At 36.3% G+C, this 15,019-nt stretch overlaps 1 protein-coding gene across 2 annotated transcripts in view; it reads left to right on the top strand.

Moving 5' to 3' along the window:
- Positions 1 to 2,352: 2,352 nt before the first annotated feature.
- Positions 2,353 to 15,019, top strand: part of LOC120960024 (frizzled-2) — a 64,040-nt gene continuing 51,373 nt past the window's right edge. For both annotated transcript variants that reach the window (XM_040383891.2, XM_049608503.1), the window contains exon 1: positions 2,353 to 3,218. The gene's annotated coding sequence lies outside the window, so the exon portion shown is untranslated. The remainder of the gene's footprint in view (positions 3,219 to 15,019) is intronic.

Here is a 15,019-nt window from a genome sequence, read left to right on the forward strand (position 1 = left end):
GCCACAATAGTGCAGCACAATCGCCGCAGGACAAGTGTAAATTTACGTTACCTCAAACAGGTTTTAACTTCCACGGCATACCTTAACCGAAACGCCCTTGTTATGGGCAACCAAACTACGATGAGTTTTTGTCAATTTCAACAATTCACTCTCTACCCAGGATGCAAATAGTCGATGACGCACTGCAGAAATACATAACTAATGCATTCTCAGCAGAGACCATTTCGATTCATAGGAAAGCTGTCGGGTCCAAATGGTACCGAAACGTGTGTAAACATATGCTCCATGGAATGCAAAATCTTTCAATGTTTGATAAAAGTGTGAAACGACAATGATCGAAGAGAATGAGTAAGCACACCGAGCATTTTCGCTATGAGATGAGATGTAGTATGAGATGCGAGTTTCACAAAATGTAAATGAAACACTTGACGTGCATTGAGATTCAGTTGCTACTATATATAAACCTAATTGATAGATGAAATAAATTGATGTTTTAACTAAGAGGAAAAAAAGACGAGCAATCAAATAAGTTTAAAATGGAGTATTTTTAAAATTTCAAAAACTATATCAGTTATGTACAGTGAGACGACAGATTTTATTAATTTTGATCCACTAAATCCTCTCACTAACAGACGTGGGAAATGCCCAATACTCCAATAGCTTAGTATGTTCACCTGGCACACCAATGGATTCGTTTTTCACTTATCATGGAACTATCTTTGACGGATATGAAACCTAAGCGCTGACTCGAATCTTCACCATCATCTTACGAATTAGTATGCAAATTGGGCTGCTGGAAACTGGTGGTAGCGATTACCATCTTCCACGCGGGAAGAACAAAACAAACAAATAAACGCTTTCCCAATACGTTCACCACCGCCAGGTACAACACCAGGCGCAACATCACCGGGCGATCGGCCGAATGCGCGCACCATAACTCTTATGGTATAATTTATGATCTTGATTTTTTATTCCCCACCCATAAATGAAGCTAATTTGTGACATTTGATCTTGTCGCAGTTGTCTACGTTCGCGACCAAAAAGGATTCGAGGAAGAGCGCCATATTTTCGATGGCACTTTCAAAGGTTGCCACCACAGCCCGTAACGATTAATTTACAACCCAAGATTTTTGGTAACATTTTTCATCCGCGGTCAGATTGGTGGCCGATGTGTGTAGCTAGATTATAAACAAAAAAATACATTTTGAAGGTAGCATCCAAATTTGGTCCAATAAACGTAATTTTGCAAAGTCTTTGTTAGTACATCTTTATTCATACAACAACTACAAGGGGAATGGGTAACATGAAAATAAACCATTTTCTTGCCATCTACATGGTGGCCCACCAACTCTCTCATACTTGGAAAATAACTCACTCCTCCGCAATGTTTTTTCATGTCCATCCTCCTCCAGCACTCACATTCCGAAAGGTGAGAAGTTTTCGCCTCAGTTGACACCGTTGCTATGGTTTCCATAGTATTATCGATTGGCTTGGGTCACGCCAATTGGGCTGAAATCGTTGAGTAAGTGCGTAGTGTGCGTAACTTTGAGTGGAACAGAAAGAGATAAAAGCTGTACGGGGATCATACATGTGGTACGTGTCGGAAATCCCCTTCTATCTTTTCCTACTCTTTGATGCCAGAGAGATGCCTACTAGACGTCATTCATGCAATGAAACTACAATTAGTGGTTAGAGCTGTTCTGAGGGATACGAACACGCCCGTCAAAAACGAAGGGTGAGGATAAACGTGTGCACGGATATCCTACTTCCGCACCGTGTCGCGAGCATAAAGTGAATCCGTGAAGCCTTACCCAAGCGCAAGCCTTAATTTATAGGATTATGCTGCTCACAACTAATATTTACCGGCGTGAAACGCACAAAACATAATCCATCCTATAGTAATCCTAGTGTATTGGGTTGTTTATATGAGTAAAGTCTACACACGCACGTGTAGAGTGAAACGAAAAAGAGCACAAGTGCATGTTGCTCCCAAGAGTAAGGTGCATCTCCGCGGCGGTAGACAACAAATCGAATAAAAGTAGCCGTCATCCTGTGCTGAAGGCATCGCTTCTTTATTATCGATTAAAACCAAACCATTGCACTGCTCACTACGAAAGCATTAGAGTACAATCTCTCGCTTTCTCTCTCTCTCTCTCTCTCTCTCTCTCTCTCTCTCTCTCCCTCTCCTTCTCCCTCTCTCTCTCTCTTGAACTTATCGCACACCAACGCACACGCGGCAATATTTCTTCACGTTCCATGCGCGCTGCCCAGAGCGATGAACGACGAAAGTCTCACAGCGCAGCCGCCCACGGCCGCTATCGTTCCGATACTTTGATGTACTGGGAATGGCACTAGAACGGGAGACAAATTCATCACAGTCGTATTCGGTCAGTTTCGCTTCCTAGCCGTGTTGTCAAGCGACAGGTAAAAAAAACATCATTGCTAAATTTTCTTTGCTTCCTCCCATGTCAATCACGATGTGAATTAATTAAATTTATTTAGTGAATCAATACCACGCATTAATGGCTCAGGAAGAACTAGAACTAGAGCAACTTTAATAAGTTATTTGCTTTATTACCGGCACACGTATACTTTACTTCTTGTGTAGTGGGCGCAAGTGTCATCCAAAATCATAAGCTATGTTCTATCAACTAACATGCAGTGTTAAAGTGGTTGTCGTGATAAAAAAATAAACAAATAAAACTGTGGTGTAAACGTACTCCGTACTTCGAGCGTCTGCCTCTTCTACGAATTTATTGAAAAAAAATCGTGTCGATAACAACGTTAACCATCAGCTTCAAATAACAAACCGATTAAGTGGTTTTGTGTGAGCATTCGCCATATCGTGCAAAGTTGATTATGTACAGCCAAAAGCATTTCATGTTTTAAGTTAAAATCATCAAACAACCAATGTGGCCAACACACCTTGCTTATTCCTGTTTGCTTCAGTGAGACGTGAACCAGTTTAATGTTGTAGCTGACTTGTAGTATTGGTGATAGCGTGGCGTTGGCAATGTAGTGGTTTGGCACTGCCAAAAAGGACGAGTTACAGTCGCGATATAGCTTCTGCCTTTGCTCTACCAACTAAAAGTTCACAACTGAACAATCAAAATCATTTGATTGAGAGTAGAGAAGCGCCACCATTTTCTTAGTTCCGGTTCTTAGTGGATGCATCGCAAATACTGATCCGGTAACAATCATCACATGCGATATCTATGGTGAGTAGACCGACCAAACTTCCGTTTACTTTTAGTGTACAATACATACAAACAGCTGAACTTTACCGGCGTCTGGTGCGTTAGCCAACAAAAGCTTACGCCTTCTCATGCATTATGGATGAAGATTAGCCTTCGTTCCGAGTGAGCATTTCGTTTCTTACATATCCTGTTCCACATTTGCCTCATGAACGGTTTGTCAGACAGCCATAAAACGATGCCTCCGTTTTACCCACTATATTCTATTCTTCCGGCCTTCAACAGCTATCGTTTTCAATAATCGTTATCGACTTTAAAAGTACGCAAAGCTACGATTTGAAAAACGATACTCTGCCAAACGAGCGATTGAAAAGCTTAACGACGTCTACAATCTGTATTTGCCATCAAGAAGAAAGATCTTACGCCAGAAATACGTACCACACAGGAAGAAAGCACAAAATGTGTACTTCGCAAATTGTTTCATGGTATAAAATGCAATCGAAAGGTCGTTATGAGAATGTTAAGGCTACGGATATGTATCAAATGTTGATATCGGGAACATATATATTTATCTACATATCGTGTTTGTTATTGAAAAGATATAGTCAACTGCAAATCGTTATTTTTGCAGAGAATTTCAGTTTCAATTCCTTCTACTGTGTTAAAATACCTAAATTTATGAAAGATTTTTAAAAGTACTTCTTTAGATCATTAGAAATACAACTTTAATTATACCAAGCGTCTCCATAAGGTTTAACATACTGGATTTTCTCATATAACTATTAAGATTTGGTACATGAGTTATCATCATCAGATAAGACATCAGATAAAAAGACATCATGAGTAATGTATTATTCTCAGGTTTGATTGTTATGATTGTGTGCACAGTTTCTCCATCTTGGAGTTGATACCTATCCGAACTTTTACGAACCATGGTGGCTACATAACGTATCCTTACATTCTCCGGTCTCTTATCTTAGTGTGCTGATTTCTCATGATGTTAACAAACACAAACAAGAACAAGTGACAAAATCGACACCAATAGATAGTTTTGCGAGCAATTGTTAAGCAAATGTTATGCGGTTGGAAGGCTTGACTCTTGTTGCTAATAATGGTGAGCTCAAACTAAAATTTAACAACTTAACTGAAAAAATCAATAAAAGCATTGCATTCAGTAACTTCACTCTTAAAAAGCAATAGAAAAGAGTAAAGTAAATGAACAAAACTGTTTTCAAAGAGTATAACCCGAAAATAACATTTACTGAAGGTAATTCTCCTCAATCAACACTGGTACTTCGCGGATTCTTCTACCCGTCGGATTTAATTTACTATCATTGCAAACAAACGCAAATGACAGTTTGAATACTGCATGTTCACTGGTAGACACAAATATAATTTAACCGGCTATTTCGTGACCTAAGCACAAAAAGGGGGCTTTATTTGTTTGCTGAGTATGGACAAGGATTCTCCAGAGATTTGAGCCACGACTATCCGTGCAATTGAAGGATAGGAATAAATAAAATAAAACATACACACTGAATGTCGCACTTTCTAGGCACTCGATTTACTTTTCCCTTTTGAACAAGGAGCAAAGCAAACTAGAAGACGATGCTAGTGATTTTCTCCGCAACTTTTGCGCATGTGTTCGTGGACCTAACAGCTAATATTCTTCCTGTGAATCAGCACGAGAGAAAGAAAAATGATGTCGACGTCAGTTTTTGCTTTTTTGCAGGTTTGCGTGTGGTTGTAGCGATTCAGTTAAATTGTATCCGTGTGAAGGCAAAGCGTCGATGCAGAAGCGGAAACAACCGGCATGATGGATTCCAAGTTTAGGTAGCATAGCAAAAATACATTACCCGTTTGTAGAACCTAGCCTAGGAAAATACATTCTTATATTGCCGGAAACGAAACTAACTACAACGGAAACAGATATGAAAGGGGAAAACTTCATGGTTTTTGCGATTAAAAGAGAACACGTCGTATATTCTCAAAAAAGTTTTTATATTATGTATGCATTTAATTTAGTAAACCTTCTCTTTATACATGTTTAATATCTTCTTCACAACTTTCAACGTTTTTGTTTTTGTCTGCAGATCAGTTTGAAATACAAATCGATCTGAAAAATTAAATATGATTTAAAAACCGTATATAATACCAATAATGCCGATAAAAATCTATGAATAGCATTTAATTATAGACTTTTATGGACACAACATTATTTAAAACAGATGTTTCGAATAATAGAAGGTTTACATATCGTATGACAATTGCTCACTTCTCGAAACCTCAAAACCTCGAAAAGGTGCATCAAATCCTTTATTTAAACCAGTCATGTCAAACCCGCGGGCCAAAATGCTACTGAAAATAGTAGCACGGGCCGCAGCCTAGTTTTTATGTGATATTATATGTTACAAAAATCAGATCGTTAGCAGTTTATTTATATTTTATTTTATTTTATTTTCATTTTATTTTGGGATAACAGTTGCGTTGCAATAGTTAAAACTTTGATGTTAAGAAAGTAAAAAAAAACTTTAGCAGATTATTTTCAATTGGACAACTAACAAGATTTAGCACGCAAAAGGAATTGCAAAAACTGGTCATGACTAACTACGTTGATTTATCCAAAACGGAATAGTAAATTTTATGTTTTTATTGATGTCATTTTGACTGTCAATATTTTTGTGTTGGTATTGATTGTGAAAATTATTACCGTACGCTAAAACAGTGAATTCTTACTTTTGATGCTGCTCAAGGTCCATAAATTACTACAGATCGGTTCGTCCAGTCCAGTCCAGTCTTGGACAAATCTTCAATAGACAGCCGGGGACTGCAAGGTGTCATATTTCGTAACCGTTACTCCCTTCCATAGAATCTCTCATTCATAATGGCGACCAAAAACAGAGTCATGTAAACATGTACTTTAGGTAATCACATTCTAGGTCTTGGTAACTTAGAAATGTGATGGAAAGCTTGAGATCATTTGTAACATCCTATCAAAAGTAACACGTGTTTGTGCTAACATCTGATTTTGGGGTCCTTCTCGATTCTAGTCAGCTTTTTATATGGAGTTTGACAGTTGGAGGCTGAAATCATGTAAACACTCCATATAAAACCACACACAAAACTAGCCTGCAATTTTCAGTCTAGATTATTCTAGCCTCAAAACTAGAATTAGATTCGAGTACCTGCTAGAAAAAATGGCGAAACAAGATGGTGCCCAAGTGACATTTGCTCGAAATTGTTTTCCCATATCTGCTCGATTAGTACTCGATACGCTTGAAATTTTGGATTAGTATGTGATCAAGTGTGTTGAAAGCGCCAAAATTTGGTGCGTTCGTAAATTAGACGTTCCTTTATCGATGGACGATGCCGTCGAGGTCATTTTTCATTCAAAACTGTGGTTTTTTTACGAAAAACAAAAGCTAATTTTGTGTGACATTATTTTATATAAAAAAAGATATTATTTAAGTATAAAATGGGAACATAGCCAACTAAAACGATAGGAAACATCATTTCCGAGCGAATGTAGAAGAAAGTAACGAAAAAGCCGCATCACAGTTGATTTTAAAGGAATTTTTCTGAATTCCCTGGTGCAGTTTAAGGGAAGTTTAAGGCTCCAGTTTAAGGGAATTTGCTCGAATTTCCGATTATTCGTGTTCGAAAATGTCAATTGGGTGTTTACATTTATCCCAAGGTGCATTAAAGAGATCTGGTGATGGAATCCAGAATCAAAGTGTATGTAGTCCAGGTGGTCTCATAAGATGTTTTTTATAACCAAATTTGAATATCATTTTTTGACAGGATGGGTGAAAACTTTTGTTCAAACAAGCTTTCTGGAGGCTTGACGAATACACAAAACACTCTTAAAATCTTCATTCAGAAACAGAAGCGATAAAAATCAGTCTTCTAAATTCATACACCTTGGGATAACCCCACCTGTATATTATACCGACTTAGACAGCTGCTCGAAAACTGCTATACAATGCAAACAGCTGACAGACTGAAATTTCAGCCTACGAACTTAAAACGGAAATGGCCCCTTTATCTGTTTTCTTAACGTTTTGCAGAAGTATAATGTTGTAAGCTGCAACCATACCTAAAGAAGTGTTTGACTTTTCTAAAAATATATGCCAAACAGTTTGCGTGCTTGCGTTTTTAATTTCTGTTGGTTGAGTAATTTTGTTAGTTATCCCAAGACTTTTTCTTATAGAAATTGATTTTTAGGTCACCAAGTACCTAGATTGATTGCTTAAAAATAAAACAGGAATGTTCCAAAACCACATATATTTTTGGGAAAGATACTTCTGGACATTCACAGTTTTCTGTGAGTTTCAAGCTAAAACGCGAGTTGTTTCTTTTAAAAATGTCCATCAAATATTGTTTTCTAATAAGTTTCTTCAACGGGAAGGTAATATAATTTTTCATTATTTTTTAACTATTTTATTAAAAATTGCCCGGAATTGAATGCTCATTTTCATTAAAACAAACATTTTCTGTGTAACTCAAACAGTTTTTGGCATTATTATCATTTTGTGCATACATGCTTAGAAAATGGGTACAATAAAACACCGACGATGTTTTATGACGTTGCATGGTTTGACAATTAGTAGAGAAGTCTGCGAAGTTGAACATCTCGTCATATTTCAGGTGTTTGGAATTTACTGACTTGTCCTATAGAAGCACAAATGCTTGTACAAATAAATTTTGAATCAAGCGGTCACGGGCTAACAGTTTGACATCTCTGCCTTAAACAAAACATTTTCATGCTTCAATAATTAGTTTATAAGAAAATCATAACTGCTAATGTGATGAAAACAGTAAAATTACAAATAAATAAGTATTTAGTTTTAAGTTGGGAGGTATTGGTATCCCGCAGCATTGTCGTCTTCTCGCGAGGCACCTTATAATTTTGGAAATCTTGTGTAGGCCGGTATGACCGCGAAGGTTGTTACGCCAAAAAGAGGAAAATGAAGAAGAAGTATTTATTAAATTAAATTCCATTAAATGTTAAACAAAACATATTCTACCTCTGTACGTCTTGTTTAACTTAACTATTAAACCACCAACTTTCTGGTTGTTGAAATTTTAGGTTAGAAAAATTATTTAAAAGGATATGTATATTTTTGATTAAACTGTCTTTTAGCACAAATCATTCTGTTATATATCGAACGTAGATGGCTCATAACATTTTGCAAGTTTTCGCAGTATGATTCTACCCAAGCAATCATTTCGAGCTATCTAAATAAGGATATTGTACCGTCCTTCATGAAGTTCACTGATTGCTCACACATTAAAGAGCGACACGCAATCAATTATTTTAACCCAGTATTTCATGTTGCGTCACCGGTTGCAAAACACGCTCATATTCTTACAACAATTTCTGCTGTTTGTGTAACCAGTAACACTTTGTGTCTTCACATTCAACTAGATATAGTAACATAATTTAGCTATAGCTTGAAAATTATGAATTGTATTGAATTGAATTGAATTGAATTGAATTGTATTGTATTGTAAAAGAAGTACATCCAATGCAAGAGACATATGAACATTGTTTTCAATATTTATACAATTAACAATGAATACGTGCGTAAAATAAACCAAACGATGGATGGGGTCGGCTTACACTTTCACTTTGCTATATCTTAAAATTATTATGGCACTTATTTTCTCTGTCATCTGTCATAGCAAGAATAAAATAATGGGTGTTATAGCAGTCTGAATATCTATAAACCATCCTTAAAAAATGTATCTATTTACATTTTACTGAAAAAAAGGCTCTATACAACAACTGTTACCAATTTTTTTAAATATTTCAATCTACGCATTAAGAATTCCCACTTTTCAATTCAGGAGGAATGGAGTTTTTTAGGGGCGGTCCCATGGTACAATCATCAACTCGTACAAATAAAAAACATGCCCGTTATGAGTTCAAGCCTCGCCACTGTAGTGGTTTAATTGCAATAAAATGATTTTTTTTTTGTTTATTTTCTAATAATCTTAACAAAAACACTATTACCCTAATGAAAAATAAAGGAGTATAATTAAAATAGATATTATACAAGCTACAAACATATTGTGAGTACATATGTACATTTATTTCATATACATTTCTCTAATTGGTCTCAAGTATCTAGCACTTTTAGAAAGCGCGTCAATAATGACACATATTTTCACAACCTTCTTTAATAACTTGATTACTAGCAATTTTCCATACATTTTCCTGAAATTATCTTCACATAATCAATAAGCCAGATGCAGAAACCGATATACTTTAACGAGCTGCAATTAAAATGTCGTTAACGATTACACTACTACAAATGGTAATAATAAATAATTCCATGCAAACACTCTTCTAGCAATTATTCAAGAGACTCTAGAAAGGTTGCTCTTCCCTTATGTTTGCCTGTATTATCTTCGTATATTTTTTTCTTTTTTTCTGTTGGTTAAGGATAGTTTTTTTTGCCTAACAAACCGGAACGGAGAAACCGTTCTAAAAGACAAAATAAATGTAAAAATGCACTTCAATACACATTCGAGTTCATTTTAATGATTAATAGCTAATTCAGTGCATTTATTTTTGATAAATTGCAAACCTGTGGGGAAGAGTGCCAACTTTCTCGTCGCTCCAAAGTCATTAAATGGGAGTGATCTCTCAAGAAAAAAAAAACAGGTTCAACACATTTCATATTAGGCTTGTTATTGATGAAACTTGTCGCAAAATGCGATGACTAACTCGACTCGGTTTTCCTTCATTGATAGCTGCTATAAGGCCATCTTATGGAGCCCATGAACTACTTCGTTAATGAAATGGAACACGACTAAGGAAGTGCACCAAATAAGTGCAAAATGTTTAATGCAACGAGCGAATAAAATGTATCGTTCATTAGTTTATAAGACATTTTAAACGGAGATTGTATGGACGTGACAAACAATGCCCATTTTAGATGCGGTTGAAGAGTCTCGTCGAACAGGTTCTGTAATGAACAAAGGTTCAAGTCACCATACTAAGAGATGTCAACGATTTGACAATTTGACGAACGGCAAACTAGTTATGATTTTCAACAAAAGATTTGCAAACACACAATCATGGGTTAGGTTTTCCAATGGATGAAGTTTTCTGAAGTGCAAAAGAAAAAAAAAGTAAGCTTAAAAAAAACAATCCAAGAGCTATAATGATAAATAACCATGAAAATATCCAGAACAAATCCTTTATTTGATTTCTTCACAAAAAAACGGAAAGTATAGGTTTAGCGACTCATGTTCAAGCAAATCGGAAGGTTGACAATGTTCTTTTACAATACTAACGACTTACCCAACTTGATAGGCTCGTTTTTATCTTCCTGAAATGAAACATTTCGAGCAGCTCTCGTTTCCTCTGTTTCTCTGAAAGTAAATCATTAACAATTTGCAGCACGTTCCATGCTTCACATGTCTTTCAATTATGTATTTACATTTCTTCGCTGCTCTGTAGCAATACGTGTATCCGATGATATGTCGTTTTTCATTTCCCTCATAATGAAACGACTATAATCAACAAGAAAACAGCTTTTTGTTTCATTTTTTTTGTTGAAAATACTCGTGCTAATGTAATGCATACTCAATAATTGATCAAACTATTTGGAAAACCTCCCGAGACAAAATTATTAACTTTAATTTAAACAAAATACATAGTAAATATAACATTCATACGAATACCTCAACCTGCATCAAAATAAACCAGGTGATAGGAATTCTCACCATTCACCAGCACCTTCATGTCTTTGCTGCTTTTATCGATTTATGGCTTCATCTGGTTCAACGCTAACCTGTTTCTTGCAACTTAACTAGCTGTGCGTGGAAAGAACTTGTTTGTTTTTATTTCCTTTGCTTGCCTCTGCGTATGGTATCGGTCTCGCGACATTTACAAGAATCTTGTTTGGCAATGTTAAAACACCTTGGAAAGACATTGAACGATCCTCTATAAAGAAAGGTGTTTTGATAAAACTTGTAATAAACCTTACGCAAAAAGTGTCGCTATCCACAGATGCACGATAAAACAAACCGAGTTTTGCAAAGCAATAAATAATGTCATATTAACTTTATTACCGGCTTCTCAGCTTTTCAGCCTATTTGCCGCCAGACAATACGGATGAGATAGCTGACACAACTAGCTTTGAGGAGTTCGTGTAATACGCACAAATGCACAAGCAAGCATGAAAACTTTTAACAATTAAACAATTAACAATTAAAATTTTTCAATTACTTATGACACACTGAATATTACATTTCATTTTATTTCATTTGTTTCTAAATAGTTTTGGAAGTAAATTCCTCCATATTGCTATGTTATTTCCAACGCCTTCCATCTTAGGAAAAATTCTCGACTCGTCATATATGGTTGAATTAAAACATCATCTATTATCAAAATCCATCAATCATACACAATCTGACAACCTGAGTGCATTTAATCACCTATTCGAGTATTTCACCAAAAACTCACTATCTTTTGCGTTGATAAAATGACAACAATAATATCTACTGTGTGGGGTCGTTTTACTGTTCATAAACGTATGTTTAATTTTTCATTATCTTGTATAAAAGTTATGCATATAACAAATTTAAACGTATTTGTATTGTATTTAATGTAAGAATAAGTACATCTGTTATATTGGCCGAATAATAAAGTGTTCAAAATTATATTGTGCATCAGAAATACTTAATATTAACAAAGCAAGCAATAGTCATAATCCTACATACATTGACATCTAATGTCTGTAATGTAATGTAAATTATTAAAAAATGAGCAATATTTCTCAACAAGAAACATCGCATTACTTTTTCTTTGCCAATTCATGGATCACGATTGAAACGTGCCCACAAATTGAACCAGTTTACCACTGATAACGACCACCACTACACATTCTGACACAAGTTATTGATTTATTGTTTACTTTCGAAGAATAATTCGTCACCTAAAAGTAGCATCAATGAAAAACATTGGAATGATGGAGGTGGATAAAACGATGGTATGATACCTATGACATGATACCTTATGAGACAGGAAATGGATTTTTGATTGCATCTTTTTTTCTGGCAGGGATGTAGTCATATGATTTTTTTTAATCACAGATGCACTTCCTTTAATTTGACTATCTTATCGTTTCAGAACGCGTTTGTCAACAGTCCATCGTGCCAGTAGTATTTTCAGCAATTAAAATTACTTTCATAACTCGCTCCTACTTGTCATGTGTTTTACAAGTATGTTAAAACAATCTACCAGAATTGTTTCATTGAAGTATCTGCATAGCTACTACTCAGCAATCTCGCAGTGATGACATTAACTCCAAGAACAACAACTACAGTACTTGTTAAAACCCCATCCAACCAATCAGTTTGACAGCACATCATTGAACTACCCTACTTGAAATACCTTACTGCGCGATTCCACTATTAGTCGGATTTTTTACATTTTGTTTTTGCATTCAACATCTTTGCCTGTCAAATCAAAAAACCAAAAACCATTCAAGCAGCTTTTGAAACCTACTCGACAAAATGACTCGCCCTAAGAGCACATGTTACGCAGATACCAAATCATACACACCACCAGCGCATACGCTTGTTGCTGGAGCACCATATGGATTGCTTTACGTATCGTCCCTCCGTTCGGTCTATTAATATTCTTAATTTTCGGATAACGGACGTAATGGCATCACTGGTGCAACTTAAATACGTCATGTCTCAACGTTGCAAATACAACCCTATCCATTCGTTTACTCAGATCATCTTTCTTTTGGTCGAGTCATTTCGAGCACCTCAAGCAGTGTCGATTATGACTATGAAGTGGAAAAGTCCCTCACTTCAGTGTAGAAGTCAATATCCATGAGGATCTTTGCTTTTTTTTCTTATGTGTACGAGATTCACTTACTCTTCACTTCTCTATACCGTCATACAGTTTGTCTTGTCTGAAGGTGACTGGAAGCAAAAAACGATCCGATTGAAGCCTCACTCTTTTTGCATATATCAGTATAACATGTTCATTTGAATCGTTATCCTATTAATGCAATTCAACAATAATTTCCTTTATTTACTCAAAATATTATGTATTATTGTCTTCTGTAACTAATTTGATCATCCATTTCTTCGTTTAGAAGCAGTGGTCTATGAAACCATAAGCATTACAAATAATAAGCATTACAAATAGTAATAAATTATAAATATGTTGTTAGACATATGACCGTATTGCTTATTGTTCAGCGATTGGTCGCTAATTATGTTTACATTAGTCCACATCTTAAATGATATAATCATTTAAACAATAAAACGTTCTAGGGAGGGATTCTAGGTTTTGGTAAGTGGTTATCTTAAAGTTCTGTTTAACTACCGTATCGATGAAAATTATTCAAAATTTTGAAAAATAATTATTTTTTTTAAACTTATATTATCAACTGAGATTTGATCAGTTAAATTGATAGATTTCATTTCATTGGAATTTATATTTTATGTGTGCATGTATTAAAGCGTATCTTATTGATAATTTCAACGAGCATGGTTCGTAGAGCTAAGTTTCCACTTGGTGGTAGCAATTGTTCACCGTAGAAGACGTAGCAATTTATTCAAGCTCTACTGAACGTGTGGTGATATTTCGGTTATTTTTAAATTAAGCCTAATTGAGTGTTTCAGTACATAAATAACGCGCGGTGACGTTTATGTGACAGCGAGAATTGTGGAGGTCACGCTTACTTTACGCATCGGTCCCGCTGGGGCGTAATGTACTCTCCTCCACGACAAGACGCAAACACATGGTAGTGAGCAAGCAAACATTGCAATATCCTACACATTCGAATTCATGTAGACTTTGAATTGTCGCTCTCTGAATGTATTAACCGTATATATGCAGGTCTGACATAAGCAACAAGTGAAGCTAAAGTGTCTCCAAAATACGTTCGTAAAAATCGTTCGAGCTAATAAGTGATCATATTTACTCCCAAAGCTCTATGCGAATCCATCGATCTATTCAAGCTGGATTATGCCGCATTAAAGATAAGTTTCAAATTACCTATTTGAACTAATCACTTTGCACTCTGCAGCCCAATGCTACCAACACGTTTCAGTACGTCCTGGTTTCCGGAGCAAAGTATTCAAATACCGCTAATGCCATTGGTCATGCGAAAAAGCCATGCCATAAATTTTAAATCCCACCTTCGTCCCCCCAAATTATGGCACCGATAAATGCGTGTGAGTTTGATACTACTGCATCACTCGCCGCGTGTAATATACCCGACGCGCTAGCATAGGTAAAAGTATCACAAAACAGCGTATCACGAGGCAGCGGCTTGGATGGGCAAGGTACCGACCACTCGTGCAAGCAAATAATCAACAAATCGATCAACTTTAATCCGCAACCCATAAATCATGCACAATAAAATGTCACTCTTTACCATCCCTTGGTTATGTCCCAGTTCTCCACAATCGTTTCGTTGTCAGTGATAGTAGCCAACATGTAGGGGAAACCTCGATACGTACGCTGAAAATGAGTGTTCAATCGTTACCTTTCTGAGCTGACTGAACCATGCACCGGTAACTACGACCTCAAACTACCCTACCTGCCGACAGTATCCTCCGTCTGCTATTTACCAGCTACCTCCAGCTACATCCAGGTGCTATGCGATCAACAAAATACGACAACTTTTCCATCAGTCTTATCTATCTATTTGGATCGATTATCAATCCACAGACCTCCTCTTCTCTCATACGATGGTGTCGTACCGTCCAGACCATTGCTACGCTCTACTGCGGCCCCGCTGTCCGGCTGAACGCAGCGTGGTCGATTTGATTTCGCTTTGGTT

Source organism: Anopheles coluzzii, chromosome 3, assembly GCF_943734685.1.
Source record: "Anopheles coluzzii chromosome 3, AcolN3, whole genome shotgun sequence".
Lineage (NCBI taxonomy): Eukaryota > Metazoa > Arthropoda > Insecta > Diptera > Culicidae > Anopheles > Anopheles coluzzii.